The sequence below is a fragment of the Panulirus ornatus genome, chromosome 15 (assembly GCF_036320965.1).
Source record: "Panulirus ornatus isolate Po-2019 chromosome 15, ASM3632096v1, whole genome shotgun sequence".
Classification (NCBI taxonomy): Eukaryota; Metazoa; Arthropoda; class Malacostraca; order Decapoda; family Palinuridae; genus Panulirus; species Panulirus ornatus.
This window is the reverse complement of record NC_092238.1, coordinates 18,283,194-18,309,390: the sequence shown is the minus strand read 5'-3', so window position 1 is coordinate 18,309,390 and position 26,197 is coordinate 18,283,194. Positions and strand designations below refer to the sequence as shown.

Sequence of the window (26,197 nt, the reverse complement as noted above, 5' to 3'; positions counted from 1 at the left end):
AGTGAACCTTCTAAACGATACACGCCCCTGAGGACAAATCAGCGAACCCCCTGAAGAGTAAATGCTCCTGAGGATATACTTAATGAACAGGACAGACCAGGGAACCTCTAGAAGGATAGACGCCCTTGGAAACATATGAAGGGAAGTTCTTGAACGATAGAAGCCCCTGGGGACACACCAAGGAGCCTCTCAATCAATGATTGCCCTGGTGACACACTAAGGGAACCTCCTGAACGATAGATGCCCTTGGGGACAAACCACGGGAACTTTCTGAACGAGATGCCCCTACGAACACACTGAAAAAAACCCCTGTGAACAATAGATTCCCCTGGAAACAGTCCAAGGGAACCTCCTGAACGATAAACAATTTTGGGAACTCATCGGGAACCTCCTGAACGATAGGTGTCTCTGGTGATACGCCAAGGAAACCTCTTCAACACAAGATGCCCTTGAAGATACACTCAAAGACCCTCCTGAACGGTAGCTACCCCGGGGACACACCAGAAAACCTGAGCGATGAATGCCCCTGGAGATACACCAAAGAAACCTCCTGGTCGATGGTACATCCTGGGAACTCACCAGGGAACTTCCTAGATAGTAGGCGTCCCTGGAAACGCACCAAGTTAGTATCCCGAGCGAAAGTGCCCGTAGGTATACGAGACACTAAGCGAATGTTCTGTACCACAAGTTGATATCACTAGACTACGAGGGATCCTAGGGAATCAACAAGACCGCAAGTGCACCAGGAGATAGACCAAGAAGTTTCCCAGATCAGGAAGGGGTCCTGCTAATAAACTAAGGATCCCCATATTTCACAAATATCCCTGGGAGCACACTCAGGAAATTCCATGAGTAAGAGGGTCCCTGGGAACACAACAAGGAACTTTCTAGATCAAAAGGACCCCTGAAAACACACAAGGGAGTTTACTAGATAAAGAATTTCACTGGAGACACCAATGAGAACCCCTGAGGACACACCAAGGAAGTTCCAATACCAAGAGGACCTCCGGGGACACACTAAGGAAATTACTAGGCCACGAGGGTCCTCTGGGATACGCCAAAATTTCTTAGACCAAAAGGACCCCTGGGAACACACAGAGGAACTTCTTAGACCAAGAAGACAACTGGAGAAAATCAAGGAACTTCCGAGGCGAAGAGAACTTCTGAGAACACACTAAGGAACTTAAATGAGAAGGATATCTGGGGACGCATCATAGAACTTCCTGGACTAAGAGGACCTCCGGGAAGTCAAAAAGGGACTCCCCAAACCAAAAGGATCCTTGGAAACACTTGACTGGACATTCTAGACCAGAGGGACCGCGGTAGAAACACTAAAGAGAGCCTGAACCACAAAAGTCCCTGTGACACAACAACAACAACAACAAAAATCCTTTTCAAAAAGAACTCTTTTGCGACATCACGGAACCTCCTGAAGTAGGACGGCCCAGAGGGACATGCCACAGAACTCCCTAGTACAAGGGCACCTATGGACACACCGAGAAATTCTAAACAAAAGGGGCCAGTTTGAATGTACTGAGGACGCCCTGGACCACAACAGACCATTGGAAAACTTAAAACAACTCCGAAGCCAAAATGGAACCCAAGAAACATGCAGGGAAAGAGGCACTTGACTATAAAGCCTGCTTTGGACAACTGAGGGACGTCTGTCGAGGCTGTCTTCCCTATTCAACTGTCTGATCAACCAATCTATTCAAGGCTGTGGACACACTGAAGGACCTTACCGATTACGATGGCCTATATTAGGCACGGTGAAGACCTCCTATAGTACGTGGGTCCTTGTGAACAGGTATTCTGGATACATTGAGTAGCATACACTGAGTGTCTAGCAACTGGACTTGAAGACTCTTTTCCACAAATGAAGCGACGTACTGCTTATAAGGGCCTCGGTAACCACACTTTGCAACTTTCTAAACAATGAGAATCTAGCTGATACAATTAATGATCCGCTGTCGATACACTGAGTGTGTCTCTAGATCAGAAGGACTTCTGCAGAGACGCTGAGGAGATTCTGAGACCAAAAGTGCTACCAGGACCTGACAGTCAATGATAGCTTTAGAGGACATAGTGAAGGGCTTGCTACATCATGAGGTAACTACCCTGGGGCGCCTGTAAACACGCTGTGGAACTTCCTAGACCACAAGGATCTATGTGAACATGTCGAAGGACTTTTTTACCGATAAAGACCCCTGTGGGCATACGACAGTCCCTACTGATAAACAAAAGACCCCTCACACCACCATGGTCTCTGTAGACATGTTCACTAGTGCTTCTCTGAAGACACTAAGATGACCATATTAGGAATAAGAAGATAAAGTCCTCACAGAACGTCATTATGATCAGTATTATTCTAGTGGGTGAACCTCTGTATTAACAGTGGTATGAAATCTTCATAGAGATTCACACTTCACTTACGTGGAGGATACACTATTGAGCAATATATTCTATAACACATGACACCCTCACTGTTCCCTGTGTAGTTGTAAGATTTGAGAAACATACAAGGTACCCAGGTGTCTCCTGCACCAATATGCATAAAATCATCAGAATCCTCAACAGAGACGTAGGAACATGTACGTCCCCGAAAAGAGGAAGAATAAAAAGAGGAATGTTTGTTACGTGATGGAAATTCTTTAGTGACCGATTTCTTTTTGTACTCATCTTTTTTTTTTTTTGGAAAAAAAACACTCGAGGAAGTCTCACACATTATACAAAATTCAGCAATACGACTGAGAAGAGCTGGACCAGAGTCACGGTAGTGTTGACGAAGTGGCCGTTCCTCTACTGTGCTGGAAACCTTGAGTAAGTTCTGGCAAAAACCGAGAAGCCACTTAACTTTACCGTCACATACACCATCAAGGCAACAGATTTCCTTGTTCCACAAGTTCCTACAGCCTCATAAATTTCAAGGTTGAACTTGTATGAACTGGCCAACATAAAACCATCTATATACTAATATAAACAGTTAATACAAATTGTGATTCTTAAGTCTGAAAAACTAGAAGTTTCGAATTCTGTTAATCACAGTGGAAGGTGTGTGTGTGTGTGTGTGTGTGTGTGTGTGTGTGTGTGTCAGTCATGGTACGGACGGCAGGTGTCGACCTTAGAATAACCCAAATGTTACGGCCGACGTACGTACGTGACCTGACCTGGTGCGGCTCTGAGCGGTCACCACGGACACCATGCACACCATAACTGTACATTGATGTATACGTGCGCACCACCACTGTGCACAATATATGTACCACCAACTGTACACAGCATGTGCACCAATACTGTTCACAACAGGTGTACCACTACTGTACAGACATTCAGTACCTTTGCACACAATATAGGCACAACCATTCTACAAAACATATGGACCACCACTGTACACATGTAACTACCAATGTACACAACATGTGCACAACCAATGTACATAACATGAGAACTGCTATTGTACACAGCATGTGCACCACCACTATACACAACATGTGCATCACTACTGTACATAATAGGTGCATCACTTCTGTACACAACATAGACACTGCCACTGTACACACCACATATGTACCACTACTGTACACAGCATATACACCACCATTGTACACTTCATGTGCACCACCACTGTACACATGAGAACCACTACTGTAAACAAAATGTGAACCACTACTGTGATTCATTACTATAAACATACCATGAGCATCATTATTATACACAGTATGTGCTTCACTACTGTACAGAACATGTGCAACACTGCTGTAAGTAACATGTACACCAATACCGTAAGCATCATGTAATTCATTACTGTAAACGTACTATGTGCAACACTGTTCTAGAAACTACATGTACACCACTATCGTAAGCACACACCAAGTGCACTACTACTGTAAACATCATGTGCACTACTACTCAAAACACTCCATGTGTATCCATACCGTAAACACATCAAGTGTACAATTACTGTAAACACTATGTAAACACTCTACATGCACCAGTGCTGTAAAGTCTCGATTTGCACCACTACTACAATATTCATAAACACCACTACTACAACAACTCATGTGCACCACTACTACAAGCAATCCATGAATACCATTACTACAACTACTCATGTGCACCACTACTATAAACAATCCATGTACATCACTACTACAACTACCCATGTGCACCACTATTGTAAACAATCCATGTACATCACTACTACAACTACCCATGTGCACCACTACTATAAACAATCCATGTACACCGCTACTACAACATCTCATGTGCTCCACTACTATAAATAATCCATGTACACGACTACTACAACTTCTCCTGTGCACCACTACTATAAAGAATCCATGTACACCACTATGACGACCTCTCATGTGCACCATACTATAAAGAATCCATGTACAACACTACTACAACTTCTCATGTACACCACTACTATAAACAATCCATGTACACCACTACTACAACTACTCATGTGCACCACTACTATAAACAATCCATGTACACCGCTACTACAACTTCTCAGGCACCACTACTATAAACAATCCATGTACACCACTACTACAACAAGTCATGTGCACCACGACTATAAACTATTCATGTGTACGACTACTACAACTACTAATGTGCACCACTACTATAAACAATCCGTGTACACCGCTACTACAACTACTCACATGCACCACTACTATAAATAATCCATGTACACCGCTACTACAACTTCTCATCTGCACCACTACTATAAACAATCCATGTACACCACTACTACAAATACTCATAGGCACAACTACTATAAACAATCCATGTCACCACTAATACAAGTACTCATATGCACCACTGCTATAAAGAATCCATGTACACAGCTGCTACAACTACTCATGTGCACCATCTCTATATGCAATCCATGTACACCAATACTACAACTTCTCATGAGCACCACTACTATAAACATTTCATGTACACCACTACTACAACTTCTCATGTGCACCACTACTATAAACAATCCATGTACACCACTACTACAACTACTCATTTGCACCACTACTATAAACAATCCATGTACACCACTACTACAACTTCTCATGTGCACCACTACTATAAACAATCCATGTGCACCACAACTATAAACAATCCATGTACACCACTACTACAACTTCTCATGTGCACCACTACTATAAACAATCCATGTACACCACTATTACGACTACTCATGTGCACCACAATTATAAACAATTCATGTACAACACTACTACAACTACTCGTGTGCACCACTACTATAAACAATCCATGTACACCACTACTACAACTACTCATGTGCACCACTACTATAAACAATACATGTACACAACTACTACAACTGCTCATATGCACCACTACTATAAGCAATCCATGTACACCACTACTACAACTACTCATGTGCACCACTACTATAAACAATCCATGTACAACACTACTATAACTCATGTGTACCACTACTATAAACAATCCATGTACACCACAACTACAACTATTCATGTGCATCAATACTATAAACAATCCATGTACACCACTACTACAACTACTCATGTGCACCACTACCATAAACAACCCATGTACATCACTACTACAACTACTCATGTGCACCACTACTATAAACAATCCATGTACATCACTACTACAACTACTCATGTGCACCACTACTATAAACAATCCATGTACATCACTACTACAACTACTCATGTGCACCACTACTATAAACAATCCATGTACACCACTACTACAACTTCTTATGTGCATCACTACTATAAACAATCCATGTACACTAAAACTACAACTTCTTAGTTTCACCACTACTCTAAATAATCCATGTACACCACTACTACAACTTCTCATGTGCACCACTACTATATACAATCCATGTACGCCACTACTACAACTTCTCATGTGCACCACTACTATAAACAATCCATGTACACCAACACTACAACTACTCATGTGCAAAGCTACTATAAAATCAACATGTACACCACTACCATAAACACTCCATGGACACCACACCTATAAACTCTCCATGTGCACCACTACTATAAACACTCGACGTGTATCACTACTATGAAAAATTCAAGTGCAACGCTCCTACAAATACTCCATGTACACCACTATTCTAAATACTCCCTGTGCACTACTACTATAAACACTTCATATACACCACTACAATAAATACTACATGTGCACCATCACTATAAACAATCCATGTACAACATTACTACTACTTCTCATGAGCACCAATACTATATACACTCCATGTACACCACTACTACAACTTCTCATGTGCACCACTACTATAAACAACTACTCATATGCACCACTACTGTAAGCAATCCATGTACACCACTATTACAACTACTCATGTGCACCACTACCATAAACAATCCATGTACAACACTACTACAACTCATGTGTACCACTACTATAAACAATCCATGTACACCACTACTATATACACTCCACGTATACCACTAATATAAACACTCCATTCATACCACTACTATAAACACTCGATGTACAGGGCTGATATAAACACTCCATGTATACCACTACTAGAAACACTTCATGTGCACCACTACCATCAATACTGTATGTGCACCTCTACTCTAAACACTCCATGAACACCACTATCGTAGACACAGTATGTGCAGCACGACTGTAAACATCATGTTCATTGTTACTGGAAACACTCCATATGCACCACTACTGTAATCACGAGTACCATAAACACACACCAAACGCACTACTACTGTAAACTTTATTTGCAACAGTATTGTAAACATACTATGTGCACCACTGTCGTAAACATTATGTACACCACTACTGTAAACATAATGTGCACCACTATTGTAAATATCATGCGCACCACTATTGTTAACCTAATGTGCACCATCACTGTAAACATCATTTGCACAACTATTGTAAGGCACCACTGCTGTAAATATCTCTTGCATCATTACTGTGCATATAAAGTGTGTCGCTGCTGTAAACATCATGTGGACCACTTCTGTTAATATACTGTGGACCGATGTAGTAAACATGATTAGCACTAATACTGTAAACATCATCTGCACCGCTGCTGTGTGCATCATGTGCACCATTATTGTAAACATAATGAGCACCAGTACTGTATACATCATGTGCAACACCATTGCAAACATCAAGTGCACTCCCACTGTAAATATTATGTACATCACCGCTGTAAACATCAGGTGCACCACCACTGTATATATCATATGCACCACCACTGTAAATATTATGTGCACCTCCAATGTAAACATCGTATGCACCACCGCTGTAAACATCATGTGCATTATTTCCGTAAACATAATGCGTACCACTACTGAAAATGTTTTGTGCACCACTGCTGTAAATATCATGTGCACCCTACCGTAAATATTGTGCACCACTACTGAAAATGCTATGTGCACCATGCTGTAAATATCATATGCACCCTACCGTAAACATTTTGCACCACTACTGAAAATGTTATGTGCACCGCTGCTGTAAATATCATGTGCACCCTACCGTAAATATTGTGCACCATCACTGTAAAGATTATGTGCATTACCACTGAAAACATTATGTGCACCTCAACTGTAAACATTGTGCATCGCCACTGTAAACATTAAGTGCACCACCACTGTAAACATTGTGTACCACCTTTGTAAACATCATATACACCACTACTGTAAGCCACACACACACACACGCACACACATTATATATATATATATATATATATATATATATATATATATATATATATATATATATATATATATATATATATATTCTTTCTTTTCTTTCATACTATTTGCCATTTCCCGCGATAGCGAGGTAGCGTTAAGAACAGAGGACTGGGTCTTTGAGGGAATATCCTCACCTGGCCCTCTTCTCTGTTCCTTCTTTTGGGAAAAAAAAAAAAAAAAAAAAAACGAAAGGGGAGGATTTCCAGCCTCCCGCTCCCTTCCCTTTTAGTCGCCTTCTACGACACGCAGGGAATACGTGGGAAGTATTCTTTCTCCCCTATCCCCAGGGAATATATATATATATATATATATATATATATATATATATATATATATATATATATGTATTGGAAAGGATCACAATTTTGCGCGTGATCAAGATATTCCTATGAGTCCACAGGGAAAATGAAACACGATAGGCTCCCAAGTGCACTTTCGTGTAATAATCGCATCATCAGGGGAGACACAAGAGAGAAATATAAGTCAGTTGATATACATCGAAGAGACCGAGCTTCGTCTCTTCGATGTATATCAACTGTATATATATATATATATATATATATATATATATATATATATATATATATATATATATATATATATATATATATATATATATATATATATATATATTATCCCTGGGGATAGGGGAGAAAGAATACTTCCCACGTATTCCCTGCGTGTCGTAGAAGGCGACTAAAAGGGGAGGGAGCGGGTGGCTGGAAATCCTCCCCTTTCTCGTTTTTTTTTTTTTTTTTTTTTTTTTTCCAAAAGAAGGAACAGAGAAGGGGGTCAGGTGAGGATATTCCCTCTAAGGCCCAGTTCTCTGTTCTTAACGCTACCTCGCTAACGCGGGAAATGGCAAATAGTATGAAAAAAAAAAGAAAAAATATATATATATATATATATATATATATATATATATATATATATATTTTTTTTTTTTTTTTTTTCTCCCCTATCCCCAGGGATAGGGGAGAAAGAATACTTCCCACGTATTCCCTGCGTGTCGTAGAAGGCGACTAAAAGGGAAGGGAGCGGGGGGCTGGAAATCCTCCCCTCTCATTTTTTTTTTAATTTTCCAAAAGAAGGAACAGAGAAGGGGGCCACGTGAGGATATTCTCTCAAAGGCCCAGTCCTCTGTTCTTAGCGCTACCTCGCTAATGCGGGAAATGGCGAATAGTATGAATATATATATATATATATATATATATATATATATATATATATATATATATATATATATATATATATATATATATATATATACGTGTGTGTGTGTGTGTGTGTGTGTGTGTGTGTGTGTGTGTGTATCAGGGCTGGGAACCTACCTGTGGTGGAGCAGCGGCAGTAAACACCAGTCAGTCAACACCAGATAATACCAGCTGCCAGGCAGGCAGGCAGGCAGGCAGGCGTCTTCTTATTCGCCTCTCGGTGACCCAACACTGTGCATTATCCTCTACTTCCTTCCCACTGAAGAAGCTTGGCTCTGGGGCCACGTCAGGTCACCTGGTTACCACTCTAACTTGTTCGAATCACTAAAGAGGATAAGTTCCTCTCTGGTACTTCACTTGGTTACCAGCCTTGCTAGTAGTCACACGTATCCAGTAACACTAGGAAGGACGGGTTGCTCTTTGGTATTTCAGTTGGCTACCCTGGGTTGTCGCACACGTCCAGCAACACTAGGAGGAAGGGTTCCTTTCTGGTGCTCCACCTGGTCACCCTGGGTGGTCACACGTGTCCAGTAACACTAGGAGGAAAGAGTTCCTCTCTGGTGCTCCACCTGGTCACCCTGGGTGGTCACACGTGTCCAGTAACACTAGGAGGAAAGAGTTCCTCTCTGGTGCTGCACCTGGTCACCCTGGGTTTTCACACGAGTCTAGTAACACTAGGAGGAAAGGGTTCCTCTCTGGTGCTTCACCTGGTCACCCTGGGTTGTCACACGTGTCCAGTAATACTAGGAGGAAAGGGTTCCTCTCTGGTACTCCACCTGGTCACCCTGGTTTCACGCAGGATTCTAACAACACTAGAAAGGCTATGCTCCTCCTTGGTACTTCACCTGGTCACCCTGGTTTCACGCAGGATTCTAACAACACTAGAAAGGCTATGCTCCTCCCTGGTACTTCACCTGGTCACCACCCGAGCTTGTCACACGCGTCGAGCACACTAAGAGGGATGAGCTCCTCTCGCCGCCACACACTCCCGCACTCTGTCCTTCCTCCTGACATTTGGTCTCCCCGAACCTCCTCCCTCACCACGAGACCCCGCCCCCCCTCCCCCCACCCCACTATCCTGCTGGACATCCTCTGAGCGGCTCCACCCACACTCGTCCCCGAAATACCGACGGAACCCACGGTGAGACGGAACCCACGGTGAGACGGAACCCACGGTGAGACGGAACCCACGGTGAGACGGAACCCACGGTGGGACGGAACCCACGGTGAGACGGAACCCACGGTGGGACGGAACCCACGGTGAGACGGAACCCACGGTGAGACGGAACCCACGGTGGGACGGAACCCACGGTGAGACGGAACCCACGGTGGGACGGAACCCACGGTGAGACGGAACCCACGGTGAGACGGAACCCACGGTGAGACGGAACCCACGGTGGGACGGAACCCACGGTGAGACGGAACCCACGGTGGGACGGAACCCACGGTGAGACGGAACCCACGGTGAGACGGAACCCACGGTGAGACGGAACCCACGGTGGGACGGAACCCACGGTGAGACGGAACCCACGGTGGGACGGAACCCACGGTGAGACGGAACCCACGGTGAGACGGAACCCACGGTGAGACGGAACCCACGGTGGGACGGAACCCACGGTGAGACGGAACCCACGGTGGGACGGAACCCACGGTGAGACGGAACCCACGGTGAGACGGAACCCTTCCTTAGTGAGACACTGTAATGAAGCCTCCCTCCAGCACGACGAATTCCTTAGTATGATGGAAGACGTAGCCCTCAGTCCAACGGACCCGTCAGTGAGGCGGATCCTCCAGTACGACGGAACCTACAGTAAGACGGATCCTCCAGTACGACGGAACCTTCAGCAAGACGGATCCTTCAGTACGACGGAACCTTCAGCAAGACGGATCCTTCAGTACGACGGAACCTTCAGCAAGACGGATCCTTCAGTAAGACGGATCCTCCGGTACGACGAAACCTTCAATATGACGGATCCTCCAGTACGACAGAACCTTTAGCAACACAGATCCTACGGTACGACGGAACCTTCAGCAAGACGGATCCTCCAGTACGACGAAACCTTCAGTAAGACGGATCCTCCAGCACGACGGAACCTTCAATATGACGGATCCTCCAGTACGACGGAACCTTCGGTAAGACGGATCCTCCAGTACGACGGAACCTTTAGCAACACAGATCCTACGGTACGACGGAACCTTCAGCAAGACGGATCCTCCAGTACGACGAAACCTTCAGTAAGACGGATCCTCCAGCACGACGGAACCTTCAATATGACGGATCCTCCAGTACGACGGAACCTTCTGCAAGACGGATCCTCCAGTACGACGAAACCTTCAATATGATGGATCCTCCAGTACGACGGAACCTTCGGTAAGACGGATCCTCCAGTACGACGGAACCTTTAGCAACACAGATCCTAAGGTACGACGGAACCTTCAGTAAGACGGATCCTTCAGTACGACGGATCCTCCAGTAAGACGGATCCTTTAGTACGGTGGAACTTTCAGCAAGACGGATCACCCAGTACGACGGAACCTTCAGCAAGACGGATCCTCCAGTAAGACGGATCCTCCAGTACGACGGAACCTTCAGCAAGACGGATCCTTCAGTACGATGGAACCTTCAGCAAGACGGATCCCCCAGTACGACGGAACCTTCGGTACGACGGAACCTTCAGCAAGACGGATCCTCCAATACGACGGAACCTTCAGTAAGACGGATCCTCCAATACGACGCAACTTTCAGTAAGACGGATCTTCAGTACGACGGATCCTCCAGTAAGACGGATCCTCCAGTACGACAGATTCTTACTTAAGACGGATCCTTCAGTAAGACGGATCCTTCAGTGCGAAAGATTCTTCAGCAAGACGGATCCTTCAGTAAGACGGATCCTCCAGTAAGACGGATCCTTCAGTACGACAGATCCTTCAGTAAGACGGATCCTTCAGTACGACAGATCCTTCAGTAAGACGGATCCTTCAGTACGACAGATCCTTCAGTAAGACGGATCCTTCAGTAAGACGGATCCTTCAGTAAGACGGATCCTTCAGTACGACAGATCCTTCAATACGACAGATTCTTCAGTAAGACGGATCCTTCAGTGCGACAGATCCTTCAGTACGACAGATCCTTCAGTAAGACGGATCCTTCAGTAAGACGGATCCTTCAGTAAGACGGAACCTTCAGTACGACAGATCCTTCAGTAAGACGGATCCTTCAGTACGACAGATCCTTCAGTAAGACGGATCCTTCAGTACGACTGATACTTCAGTACGACAAATTCTTCAGTAAGACGGATCCTTCAGTAAGACGGATCCTTCAGTACGACAGATCCTTCAGTAAGACGGATCCTTCAGTACGACAGAACCTTCAGTACGACAGATTCTTCAGTAAGACGGATCCTTCAGTACGACTGATCCTTCAGTACGACAGGTCCTTCAGTAAGACGGATCCTTCAGCACGACGGATCCTTCAGTACGACAGATCCTTCAGTAAGACGGATCCTTCAGTACGACAGATTCTTCAGTAAGACGGATCCTTCAGTACGACTGATCCTTCAGTACGACAGATTCTTCAGTAAGACGGATCCTTCAGTAAGACGGATTCTTCAGTACGACAGATTCTTCAGTAAGACGGATCCTTCAGTAAGACGGAACCTTCAGTACGACAGATCCTTCAGTAAGACGGATCCTTCAGTACGACAGATCCTTCAGTACGACAGGTCCTTCAGTAAGACGGATCCTTCAGCACGACGGATCCTTCAGTAAGACGGATCCTTCAGTACGACAGATCCTTCAATACGACAGATTCTTCAGTAAGACGGATCCTTCAGTACGACAGATCCTTCAGTACGACAGATCCTTCAGTAAGACGGATCCTTCAGTAAGACGGATCCTTCAGTAAGACGGAACCTTCAGTACGACAGATCCTTCAGTAAGACGGATCCTTCAGTACGACAGATCCTTCAGTAAGACGGATCCTTCAGTACGACTGATACTTCAGTACGACAAATTCTTCAGTAAGACGGATCCTTCAGTAAGACGGATCCTTCAGTACGACAGATCCTTCAGTAAGACGGATCCTTCAGTACGACAGAACCTTCAGTACGACAGATTCTTCAGTAAGACGGATCCTTCAGTACGACTGATCCTTCAGTACGACAGGTCCTTCAGTAAGACGGATCCTTCAGTACGACAGATCCTTCAGTACGACAGGTCCTTCAGTAAGACGGATCCTTCAGTACGACAGATCCTTCAGTACGACAGGTCCTTCAGTAAGACGGATCCTTCATCACGACGGATCCTTCAGTAAGACGGATCTTTCGGTACGATAGGTCCTTCAGTATGCCAGATCCTTCAGTATGACGGATCCTTTATGACGGAAGCTTCAGTAAGACGGGTTCTTCAGTACCCATCTTGACTGAAGTCTTCACCTGAAGGTTCATGATACAGGGACAGATGATACTGAGTGTGAAGGTATATGTATAGAAGCTACATGAAGGTTGTATGAACTTCAGTAGTAATGCATTAAGCAGCATCAGACGGCCACCATAATGTACCATCATTCAGTCTGATATATCAGAATTCAGGGCTTCATACGTCATGCCCAGGGACTGCACCTCGTGTTCAGGGGGTTAAGCATAAAGGCTGGCGCCAAGGTCGTGGGCCACCCCAATGTTGCCACTCTGGGAGTTTGTCAATAATTACTGGTCATCTGGCATGGCTAGGATCTTGTGTGGACACACACACACACACACACACACACACACACACACACACACACACACACACACACACCAGCAGCATCATACACCTGACACCGTGTCTCACAAGGCCAAGGCCGGGCATGCCCCAAGGCACCTACCTATCTAGTTATCTCTTGTATGTTTTCTTTCTATAAAGCAACGGGTGACTTTAACTACTGGAAAGTACAAATCTCAACCTACTGGTTGAGCGTACTGCTTAAATATGCACTATGGCGCGGCAGCCAGTATAAACCACCAGGATGTATTGCCACATCTTATATATACACATGGAAAAAAACATAGAAAATACTATCTTACATTATCTCGTGGAATTCGTTGCTTCACTCCACTTGCTTACGTCAACTTCTAGGATGCATCATCTTACAACACCTGCTAGAACGCGTTCGCTCACATTAACCACTAGAGAGTAGCAACTCACATCACCCGCTACAACGCATCAGCTCACTCAGAACACTGGAACCCACAGACTGGCGCGATGCTGCGTAAAACCTCAATACAAGTTTGATCAACTAAAACAATGTCAAGGTTGGAGACTCAACTCCTAAGGTCACCGCCACTCTTACCGTGGGCCACACCTCAGCCCTGGCCACCGCCATTCTTGCTGTGGGCCACACCTCAACCCTGGCCACCGCCTCTCTTACCGTGGGCCACACCTCTACCCTGGCCACCGCCAGCCTTACCGTGGCCCACACCTCAACTCTGGCCACCGCCACTCTTACCGTGGGCCACACCTCAACCCTGGCCACCGCCACTCTTACCGTGGGCCACACCTCAACGATGACCACCGCCACTCTTACCGTGGGCCACACCTCTACCCTGGCCACCGCCATCCATACCGTGGGCCACACCTCTACCCTGGCCACCGCCATCCTTAACGTGGGCCACACCTCATCCCTGGCCACCGCCACCTTTACCGTGGGCCACACTTCAACCCTGGCCACCTCCATCATTACCATTGGCCACACCTCAACCCTGGCCACCGCTATCCTTACCGTGGGCCACACCTCATCTCTGGCCACCGCCACCCTTATCGTGGGCCACACCTCAACCCTGGCCACTTCCATCATTACCATGAGACACACCTCAACCCTGGCCACCGCCACTCTTACCGTGGGCCACACCTTAACCCTGGCCACCGCCACCCTTATCGTGGGCCACAACTCAACCCTGGCCACCTCCATCCTTACCGTGGGCCACATCTCAATCGTGGCCACTGCCATCCTTACCATGGGCCACACATCAACCTTGGCCACCTCCATCATTTCATGGGCCACAACTCAACCCTGGCCACCTCCATCCTTACCGTGGGCCACACCTCAACCCTGGCCACTGCCATCCTTACCATGGGCCACACCGCAACCCTGGCCACCTCCATCCTTACCGTGGGCCACACCTCAACCCTGGCCACTGTCATCCTTACCATGGGCCACATCTCAGCCCTGGCCACCTCCACCATTACCCTGGACCACACCTCAACCCTGGCCACCTCCATCATTACCATGGGCCACATCGCAACCCTGGCCACCTCCATCGTTACCATGGGCCACACCTCAACCGTGGCCACTGCCATCCTTGCCGTGGGCCACATCTTAGCCCTGGCCACCTCCATCATTACCATGGGCCACACCTTAACCCTGGCCACCTCCATCCTTACCATGGGCCACACTTCAACCCTGGCCACTGCCATGGGCCACACCTCAACCATGGCCACCTCCATCCTTACCGTGGGCCACACCTCAACCCTGGCCACCTCCATCATTACCATGGGCCACACCTCAACCCTGGCCACCGCCATCCATACCATGGGTCACACCTCAACCTTGTCCACCTCCACCCTTACCGTGGGCCACACCTCAACCATGGCCACCTCCATCCTTACTATGGGCCACATCTCGACCCTGGTCACCGCCATCCTTACCGTGGGCCACACCTCAACCCTGGCCACCTCCATCCATACCATGGGCCACATCTCGACCCTGGTCACCGCGATCCTTACCATGGGCCACACCTCAACCTTGGTGGTTCGGTCATCTGCCTAGTTCTCACACCTTTCTACTGAGGGTCTTCACTATCCCTAGAGAACATAGGTCTCTCCTGGTACCTGGGTCTTTCCTGGTACCAAGCGGACCTGGGCCTCTCTTGGTACCAGGAGCTTTTCTAATCCCAGCTTTTCCTGGTTCCTGGGTCTTTTCTGGTACCTGGACCTCCTCCGCTACCTGGACTCCTCTTGATACCTGGGACTCTCCTGGTGCCTGGACCTCTCCTGGTACCTGGACCTCTCCTGGTCCCCTGCGGAGCTGCCCTAGGTAACCTTCCCTCAGTATCTCCTCTGACCGGCTGAACACACCTCTCTCAGTGGAGGACCAGGAGCCATTCTTCCCTACTGACCCACGGCCACAAGGAGCGCTCCTCGGAGCCCAGGGTCAGGTAGATCCTCCAACCAGAAGTATTATTTGAAAGTGATGGCAGACCAGCTCAAGGCCTGCCAACAGGACGTGGTGGCAGGTAGACCCTGCCAACATCCCCTCGTCTCCGCCACTCTCCATCTCTCGTAACCCAATACACCTCACTATTACCATCAATGACAACATCAGGTTCTACGGGGAAGTGTTTTTCTTTCTCGTTCTGTTGCGACAGAGAGAGAGAGTTGGGCCGGCAGCCAGGACGGGTAAGACTGGTAGCCTGGATGGGAGATATACACTCCAATACCTCTTCATTAACTCTGATCATTTCTCAAATACTTTACTCATCAAAGTTCGTTTGCTGGATTTCCTTAAGGTTTTTACAAGATAAAATCTTTTTTGAGAGTACTCCTCCAAGGTGAACAAGCTGCAGGAACGGCAAGTCCATCCCATGTCTTAATGGATATAACGATGAAATAACACATAAGATTTACTAATCACTTACCAGCTGCGCTGCAGCCATAGAGAGGACCTTCCTGAGCGTCCGTGTGGAGTGGTCAGGGGGTGAGGGAGAGGGTGAGGGGAAGGATGGTGGAGGCCTTTATGGAGGAACCCGCCGGGACATGCCTGTTTCGTTCGTCCTCAGTCTTCCTTGACACATGTCCATCCTCTCGCTGACTTAGCGTCACTTAGCGTCACATAACCATGATGCCAGACAAACAACACCCACCGAGAGGTGTACGTACATAACTGCTGCAGCCGCGGTCACCACCCGGGGACGCCCCGCACCACCCACCATCATCCCTCACTCAAGAATCGACACTTTCCCAGAAGTCCTGCGTCATATTACGTTGACATTATCCAGTATATGAAATTCCCCATGACTCACTGGTACTTTTGCAGTGGATAACGCACACACACACACACACACACACACACACACACACACACACACACACACACGCACACACACACACACACACACACATATATATATATATATATATATATATATATATATATATATATATATATATTTTTATATATATATATATATATATATATATATATATATATATATATATATACATTTTTTTTTTTTTGCTTTGTCGCTGTCTCCCGCGTTTACGAAGTAGCGCAAGGAAACAGACGAAAGAAATGGCCCAACCCACCCCCATACACATGTATATACATACGTCCACACACGCAAATATACATACCTTCACAGCTTTCCATGGTTTACCCCAGGCGCTTCACATGCCCTGATTCAATCCACTGACAGCACGTCAACCCCGGTATACCACATCGATCCAATTCACTCTATTCCTTGCCCTCCTTTCACCCTCCTGCATGTTCAGGCCCCGATCACACAAAATCTTTTTCACTCCATCTTTCCACCTCCAATTTGGTCTCCCACTTCTCCTCGTTCCCTCCACCTCCGACACTTATATCCTCTTGGTCAATCTTTCCTCACTCATTCTCTCCTTGTGCCGAAACCATTTCAAAACACCCTCTTCTGCTCTCTCAACCACGCTCTTTTTATTTCCACACATCTCTCTTACCCTTACGTTACTTACTCGATCAAACCACCTCACACCACACATTGTCCTCAAACATCTCATTTCCAGCACATCCATCCTCCTGCGCACAACTCTATCCATAGCCCACGCCTCGCAACCATACAACATTGTTGGAACCACTGTTCCTTCAAACATACCCATTTTTATTCATCTATTTATTTTGCTTTGTCACTGTCTCCCGCGTTAGCGAGGTAGCGCAAGGAAACAGACGAAAGAATGGCCCAACCCGCCCACATACACATGTATATACATACACGTCCACACACGCAAATATACATACCTATACATCTCAATGTACACATATATATACACACACAGACATGTACATATATACACATGTACATAATTCATACTGCCTGCCTTTATTTGTTCCCATCGCCACCTCGCCACACACGTAATAATAACCCCCTCCCCCCTCATGTGTGCGAGGCAGCGCTACGGAAGACACCAAAGGCCCCATTCGTTCACACTCAGTCTCTAGCTGTCATGTAATAATGCACCGAAACCACAGCTCCCTTTCCACATCCAGGCCCCACACACTTTCCATGGTTTACCCCAGACGCTTCACATGCCCTGGTTCAATCCATTGACAGCACGTCGACTCCGGTATACCACTACGTTCCAATTCACTCTATTCCTTGCACGCCTTTCACCCTACTGCATTTTCAGGCCCCGATCACACAAAATCTTTTTCACTCCATCTTTCCACCTCCAATTTGGTCTCCCACTTCTCCTCGTTCCCCCCACCTCTGACACATATATCCTCTCTGTCAATCGTTCCCCACTCATTCTCTCCATGTGACCAAACCATTTCAAAACACCCTCTTCTGCTCTCTCAACCACGCTCTCTTTATTTCCACACATCTTTCTCACCCTTACATTACTTACTCGATCAAACCACCTCACACCACATATTGTCCTCATTCATCTCATTTCCAGCACGTCCACCCTCCTGCGCACAACTCTATCCATAGCCCACGCCTCGCAACCATACAACATTGTTGGAAAAACTATTCCTTCAAACATACCCATTTTTGATTTCCGAGATAATGTTCTCGACTTCCAAACATTCTTCAAGGCTCCCAGAATTTTCGCCCCCTCCCCCACCCTATGATTCACTTCCGATTCCATGGTTCCATCCGCTGCCAGATCCACTCCCAGATATCTAAAACACTTTACTTCCTCCAGTTTTTCTCCATTCAAACTCACCTCCCAATTGACTTGACCCTCAACCCTAATGTACCTAATAACCTTGCTCTTATTCACATTTACTCTCAACTTTCTTCTTTCACACACTTTACCAAACTCAGTCACCAGCCTCTGCAGTTTCTTACATGAATCAGCCACCAGCGCTGTATCATCAGCGAACAACAACTGACTCACTTCCCAAGCTCTCTCATCCACAACAGACTGCATACTTGCCCCTCTTTCCAAAACTCTTGCATTCACCTACTTAACAACCCCATCCATAAACAAATTAAACAACCATGGAGACATCACACACCCCTACCGCAAACCTACATTCACTGAGAACCAATCACTTTCCTCTCTTCCTACACGTACACATGCCTTACATCCTTGATAAAGACTTTTCACTGCTTCTAACAACGTACCTCTCACACCATATATTCTTAAAACCTTCCACAGAGCATCTCTATCAACTCTATCATATGCATTCTCCAGATCCATAAATGCCACATAAAAATCCATTTGTTTTTCTAAGTATTTCTCACATACATTCTTCAAAGCAAACACCTGATCCACACATCCTCTACCACTTCTGAAACCACACTGCTCTTCCCCAATCTGATGCTCTGTACACGCCTTCACCCTCTCAATCAATACCCTCCCATATAATTTCCCAGGAATACTCAACAAACTTATACCTCTATAACTTGAGCACTCACTCTTATCCCCTTTGCCTTTGTACAATGGCACTATGCACGCATTCCGCCAATCCTCAGGCACCTCACCATGAATCACACATACATTAAATAACCTCACCAACCAGTCAACAATACAGTCACCCCTCCTTTTAATAAATTCCACTGCAATACCATCCAAACTTGCTGCTTTGCCGGCTTTCATCTTCCGTAAAGCCTTCACTACCTCTTCTCTATTTACCAAATCACCTTCCGTAACCCTCTCACTTTGCACACCACCTCGACCAAAATACCCTACATCTGCCACTCTATAATCAAACACATTCAACAAACCTTCAAAATACTCACTCCATCTCCTTCTCACATCACCACTACTATTTATCACCTCCCCATTAGCCCCCTTCACTGAAGTTCCCATTTGCTCCCTTGTCTTACGCACTTTATTTACCTCCTTCCAAAACATCTTTTTATTCTCCCTAAAATTTAATGATACTCTCTCACCCCAACTCTCATTTGCCCTCTTTTTCACCTCTTGCACCTTTCTCTTGACCTCCTGCCTCTTTCTTTTATACCTCTCCCACTCATTTGCATTTTTTTCCCTGCAAAAATCGTTTAAATGCCTCTCTCTTCTCTTTCACTAATAATCTTACTTCTTCATCCCACCACTCACTACCTTTTCTAATCAACCCACCTCCCACGCTTCTCATGCCACAAGCATCTTTTGCGCTAGCCATCACTGCTTCCCTAAATACATCCCATTCCTTCCCCACTCCCATTACCTCCTTTGTTCTCACCTTTTTCCATTCTGTACTCAGTCTCTCCTGGTACTTCCTCACACAAGTCTCCTTCCCAAGCTCACTTACTCTCACCACTCTCTTCACCCCAACATTCTCTCTTCTTTTCTGAAAACCCCCACAAATCTTCACCTTCGCCTCCACAAGATAATGATCAGACATCCCTCCAGTTGCACATCTCAGCACATTAACATCCAAAAGTCTCTCTTTCGTGCGTCTATCAATTAACACGTAATCCAATAACGCTCTCTGGCCATCTCTCCTACTTACATACGTATACTTATGTATATCTCGCTTTTTAAACCAGGTATTCCCAATCACCAGTCCTTTTTCAGCACATAAATCTACAAGCTCTTCACCATTTCCATTTACAACACTGAACACTCCATGTATACCAATTATCCCTCAACTGCCACATTACTCACCTTTGCATTCAAATCACCCATCACTATAACCCGGTCTCGTGCATCAAAACCACTAACACACTCATTCAGCTGCTCCCAAAACACTTGCCTCTCATGATCTTTCTTCTCATGCCCAGGTGCATATGCACCAATAATCACCCATCTCTCTCCATCAGCTTTCAGTTTTACCCATATCAATCTAGAATTTACTTTCTTATATTCTATCACATACTCCCACAACTCCTGATTCAGGAGTAGTGCTACTCCTTCCCTTGCTCTTGTCCTCTCACTAACCCCTGACTCTACTCCCAAGACATTCCCAAACCACTCTTCCCCTTTACCCTTTAGCTTCGTTTCACTCAGAGCCAAAACATCCAGGTTCCTTTCCTCAAACATACTACCTATCTCTCCTTTTTTCTCATCTTGGTTACATCCACACACATTTAGACACCCCAATCTGATCCCTCGAGGAGGATGAGCACTCCTCGCGTGACTCCTTCTGTTTCCCCTTTTAGAAAGTTAAAATACAAGGAGGGGAGGATTTCTGGCCCCCCGCGCCCGTCCCCTTTAGCCGCCTTCTACAACACGTGAGGAATGCGGGGAAAGTATTCTTTCTCCTCTAACCCCAGGGATAATCGTTTGAATATATATATATATATATATATATATATATATATATATATATATATATATATATATATATATATATATATATATATATATATATATATATATATATGGGTTGATTAGAAAGGTTAGCGAGTGGTGAGATGAAGAAGTAAGATTATTAGTGAAAGAGAAAAGAGAGGCATTTGGACGATTTTTGCAGGGAAATAATACAAGTGAGTGAGAGATGTATAAAAGAAAGAGGCAGGAGGTCAAGAGAAAGGTGCAAGAGGTGAAAAAGAGGGCAAATGAGAGATGGGGTGAGAGAGTATCTTTAAATTTTAGGGAGAATAAAAAGATGTTTTGGAAGGAGGTAAACAAATGGGAACTTCAGTGAAGGGGGCTAATGGGGAGGTGATAACAAGTAGTGGTGATGTGAGAAAGAGATGGAATGAGTATTTTGAAGGTTTGTTGAATGCGTTTGATGATAGAGTGGCAGATATAGGGTGTTTTGGTCGAGGTGGTGTACAAAGTGAGAGGGTTAATGAAAAGGATTTGGTAAACAGAGAAGAGGTAGTAAAAGCTTTACGGAAGATGAAAGCCGGCAAGGCAGCAGGTTTTGATGGTATTGCAGTGGAATTTATCAAAAAAGGGGGTGACTGTATTGTTGACTGGTTGGTAAGGTTATTTAATGTATGTATGAGTCATAGTGAGGTGCCTGAGGATTGGCGGAATGCTTACATAGTGCCATTGTACAAAGGCAAAGGGGTTAAGAGTGAGTGCTCGTATTACAGATATATAAGTTTGTTGAGTATTCCTGGTAAATTATATGGGAGGGTATTGATTGAGAGGGTGAGGGAATGTACAGACCATCAGACTGGAAAAGAGCAGTGTGGTTCCAGAAGTGGTAGAGGATGTGTGGATCAGGTGTTTGCCTTGAAGAATATATGTGAGAAATACTTAGAAACGAAAATGGATTTGTATGTAGCATTTATGGATCTGGAGAGAGCATATGATAGAGTTAATAGGGATGCTCTGTGGAAGGTATTAAGAATATATGGTATGAGAGGCAAGTTGTTAGAAGCAGTGAAAAGTTTTTATCGAGGATGCAAGGCACGTGTACGTGTGGGAAGAGAAGAAAGTGATTGGTTCTCAATGAATGTAGGTTTGCGGCAGGGGTGTGCGATGTCTCCATGGTTGTTTAATTTGTTTATGGATGGGGTTGTTAGGGAGGTGAATGCAAGAGTTTTGGGAAGAGGGGCAAGTATGAAGTCTGTTGTGGATGAGAGAGCTTGGGAAGTGAGTCAGTTGTTGTTCGCTGATGACACAGCGCTGGTGGCTGATTCATGTGAGAAACTGCAGAAGCTGGAGACTGAGTTTGGTGAAGTGTGTGAAAGAAGAAAGTTGAGAGTAAATGTGAATAAGAGCAAGGTTATTAGGTACAGTAGGTTTGAGGGTCGAGTCAACTGGGAGGTAAGTTTGAACGGAGAAAAACTGGAGGAAGTAAGCGTTTTAGATATCTGGGAGTGGATTTGGCAGCGGATGCAACCATGGAAGCAGAAGTGAAACATATGGTGGGGGAGGGGGCGAAAATTCTGGGAGCCTTGAAGAATGTTTGGAAGTCGAGAACATTATCTCGGAAATCAAAAATGGGTATGGTTGAAGGAACAGTGGTTCCAACAATGTTGTATGGTTGCGAGGCGTGGCCTATGGGTATATATATATATATATATATATATAAATATACATATATATATATATATATATATATATATATATATATATATATATATATATATATATATATATATATATATATATATATATATATATATATATATTTGTCCAATTGATTGTCCAATCACATGTTTACCAAATGGCGTCCTAGCTTCGTCTCTTCGATGTATATCAACTGACTGTTATATTCCTCTCTTGTGTCTCCCCTGATGATGTGATTATTACACGAAAGTGCACTTGGGAACTTTTCGTGTTTCATTTTCCCCTTGGACTCATAGGAATATCCTGATCACGCGCAAAATTGTGATCCTTTCCAATATATATATATATATATATATATATATATATATATATATATATATATATATATATATATATATATATATATATATATATATATATATATATATATATATATATATATATATATGTATATATTATTTATTTATATTTATTTTCCTTTGTCGCTGTCTCCCGCGTTAGCGAGGTAGCGCAAGGAAACAGGCGAAAGAATGGCCCCACCCGCCCACATACACATGTATATACATATAATTCCACACATGCAAATATACATACCTATACATCTCAATGTACACATATATATACACACACAGACATATACATATATACACATGTACGTAATTCATACTGTCTGCCTTTATACAGACGAAAGAATGGCCCAACCCGCCCACATACACATGTATATACATACAATTCCACACACGCAAATATACATACCTATACATCTCAATGTACACATATATATACACACACAGACATATACATATATACACATGTACATAATTCATACTGTCTGCCTTTATTTGTTCCCATCGCCACCTCGCCACACATGGAATAACAACCCCCTCCCCCCTCATGTGTGCGAGGTAGTGCTAGGAAAAGTCAAGAAAGGCCCCATTCGTTCACACTCAGTCTCTAGCTGTCATGTAATAATGCACCGAAACCACAGCTCCCTTTCCACATCCAGGTCCGACAGAACTTTCCATGGTTTACACCAGACGCTTCACATGCCCTGGTTCAATCCATTGACAGCACGTCGACCCCGGTATACCACATCGTTCCAATTCACTCTATCCTTGCACGCCTTTCATCCTCCTGCATGTTCAGGCCCCGATCACTCGAAATCTTTTTCACTCCATCTTTCCACCTCCAATTTGATCTCCCACTTCTCCTCGTTCCCTCCACCTCTGACACATATATCCTCTTGGTCAATCTTTCCTCACTCATTCTCTCCATGCGACCAAACCATTTCAAAACACCCTCTTCTGCTCTCTCAACTACACTCTTTTTATTTCCACACATCTCTCTTACCCTTACATTACTTACTCGATCAAACCACCTCACACCACATATTGTCCTCAATCATCTCATTTCCAGCACATCCACCCTCCTGCGCACAACTCTATCCATAGCCCACGCCTCGCAACCATACAACATTGTTGGAACCACTATTCCTTCAAACATACCCATTTTTGCTTTCCGAGATAATGTTCTCGACTTCCAAACATTCTTCAAGGCTCCCAGAATTTTCGCCCCCTACCCCACCCTATTATTCACTTCCGCTTCCATGGTACCATCCGCTGCCAGATCCACTCCCAGATATCTAAAACACTTTACTTCCTCCAGTTTTTCTCCATTCAAACTTGCCTCCCAATTGACTTGACCCTGAACCCTACTGTACCTAATAACCTTGCTCTTATTCACATTTACTCTTAACTTTTTTCTTTCACACACTTTACCAAACTCAGTCACCAGCTTCTGCAGTTTCTTACATGAATCAGCCACCAGCGCTGTATCATCAGCGAACAACAACTGACTCACTTCCCAAGCTCTCTCATCCACAACAGACTGCATACTTGCCCCTCTTTCCAAAACTCTTGCATTCACCTCCCTAACAACCCCATCCATAAACAAATTAAACAACCATGGAGACATCACACACCCCTGCCACAAACCTACATTCACTGAGAACCAATCACTTTCCTCTCTTCCTACACGTACACATGCCTTACATCCTCGATAAAAACTTCTCACTGCTTCTAACAACTTGCCTCCCACACCATATATTCTTAGTACCTTCCACAGAGCATCTCTATCAACTCTATCATATGCCTTCTCCAGATCCATAAATGCTACATACAAATCCATTTGTTTTTCAAAGTATTTCTCACAAACATTCTTCAAAGCAAACACCTGATCCACACATCCTCTACCACTTCTGAAACCACACTGCTCTTCCCCAGTCTGATGCTCTGTACATGCCTTCACCTTCTCAATCAATACCCTCCCATATTATTTGCCAGGATTACTCAACAAACTTATACCTCTGTAATTTGGGCACTCACTCTTATCCCCTTTTACTTTGCACAAAGGCACTATGTAAGCATTCCGCCAATCTTCAGGCACCTCACCATGAATCATACATACATCAAATAACCTAGCCAACCAGTCAACAACACAGTCACCCCTTTTTTAATAAATTCCACTGCAATACCATCCAAACCTGCTGCCTTGCCGGCTTTCATCTTCCGTAAAGCTTTTACCACCTCATCTCTATTTACCAAATAATTTTCCCTAACCCTCTCACTTTGCACACCACCTCGACCAAAACACCCTATATCTGCCACTCTATCATCAAACACATTCAACAATCCTTCAAAATACTCACTCCATCTCTTTCTCACATCACCACTACTTGTTATCATCTCCCCCTTAGCCCCCTTCACTGAAGTTCCCATTTGCTCCCTTGTCTTACGCACTTTATTTACCTCCTTCCAGAACATCTTTTTATTCTCCCTGAAATTTAATGATACTCTCTCACCCCAACTCTCATTTGCCCTCTTTTTCACCTCTTGCACCTTTCTCTTGACCTCCTGCCTCTTTCTTTTATACCTCTCCCTCTCATTTGCATTTTTTCCCAGCAAAAATCGTCCAAATGCCTCTCTGTTCTCTTTCACTAATAATCTTACTTCTCCATCCCACCACTCACTACCTTTTCTAATCAACCCAACTCCCACG

The 26,197-nt window shown here is 44.8% G+C and overlaps 1 protein-coding gene across 6 annotated transcripts in view; it reads right to left on the bottom strand.

Moving 5' to 3' along the window:
- The window catches only part of LOC139753737 (uncharacterized), an 822,625-nt gene that overhangs the window by 107,380 nt on the left and 689,048 nt on the right, over positions 1-26,197 (bottom strand). The window contains exons 1-2 of one of the 6 annotated variants that reach the window (XM_071670531.1): positions 9,832-9,986; positions 9,104-9,762 (exon numbers count right to left, since the gene is read on the bottom strand). The exons of 3 other annotated variants lie outside the window; for them this stretch is intronic. The gene's annotated coding sequence lies outside the window, so the exon portion shown is untranslated. Of the gene's footprint in view, positions 1-9,103; positions 9,992-14,049; positions 14,376-26,197 lie in introns of those variants that run through there. 2 more of the 6 variants (XM_071670532.1, XM_071670530.1) reach the window with 2 other exon arrangements.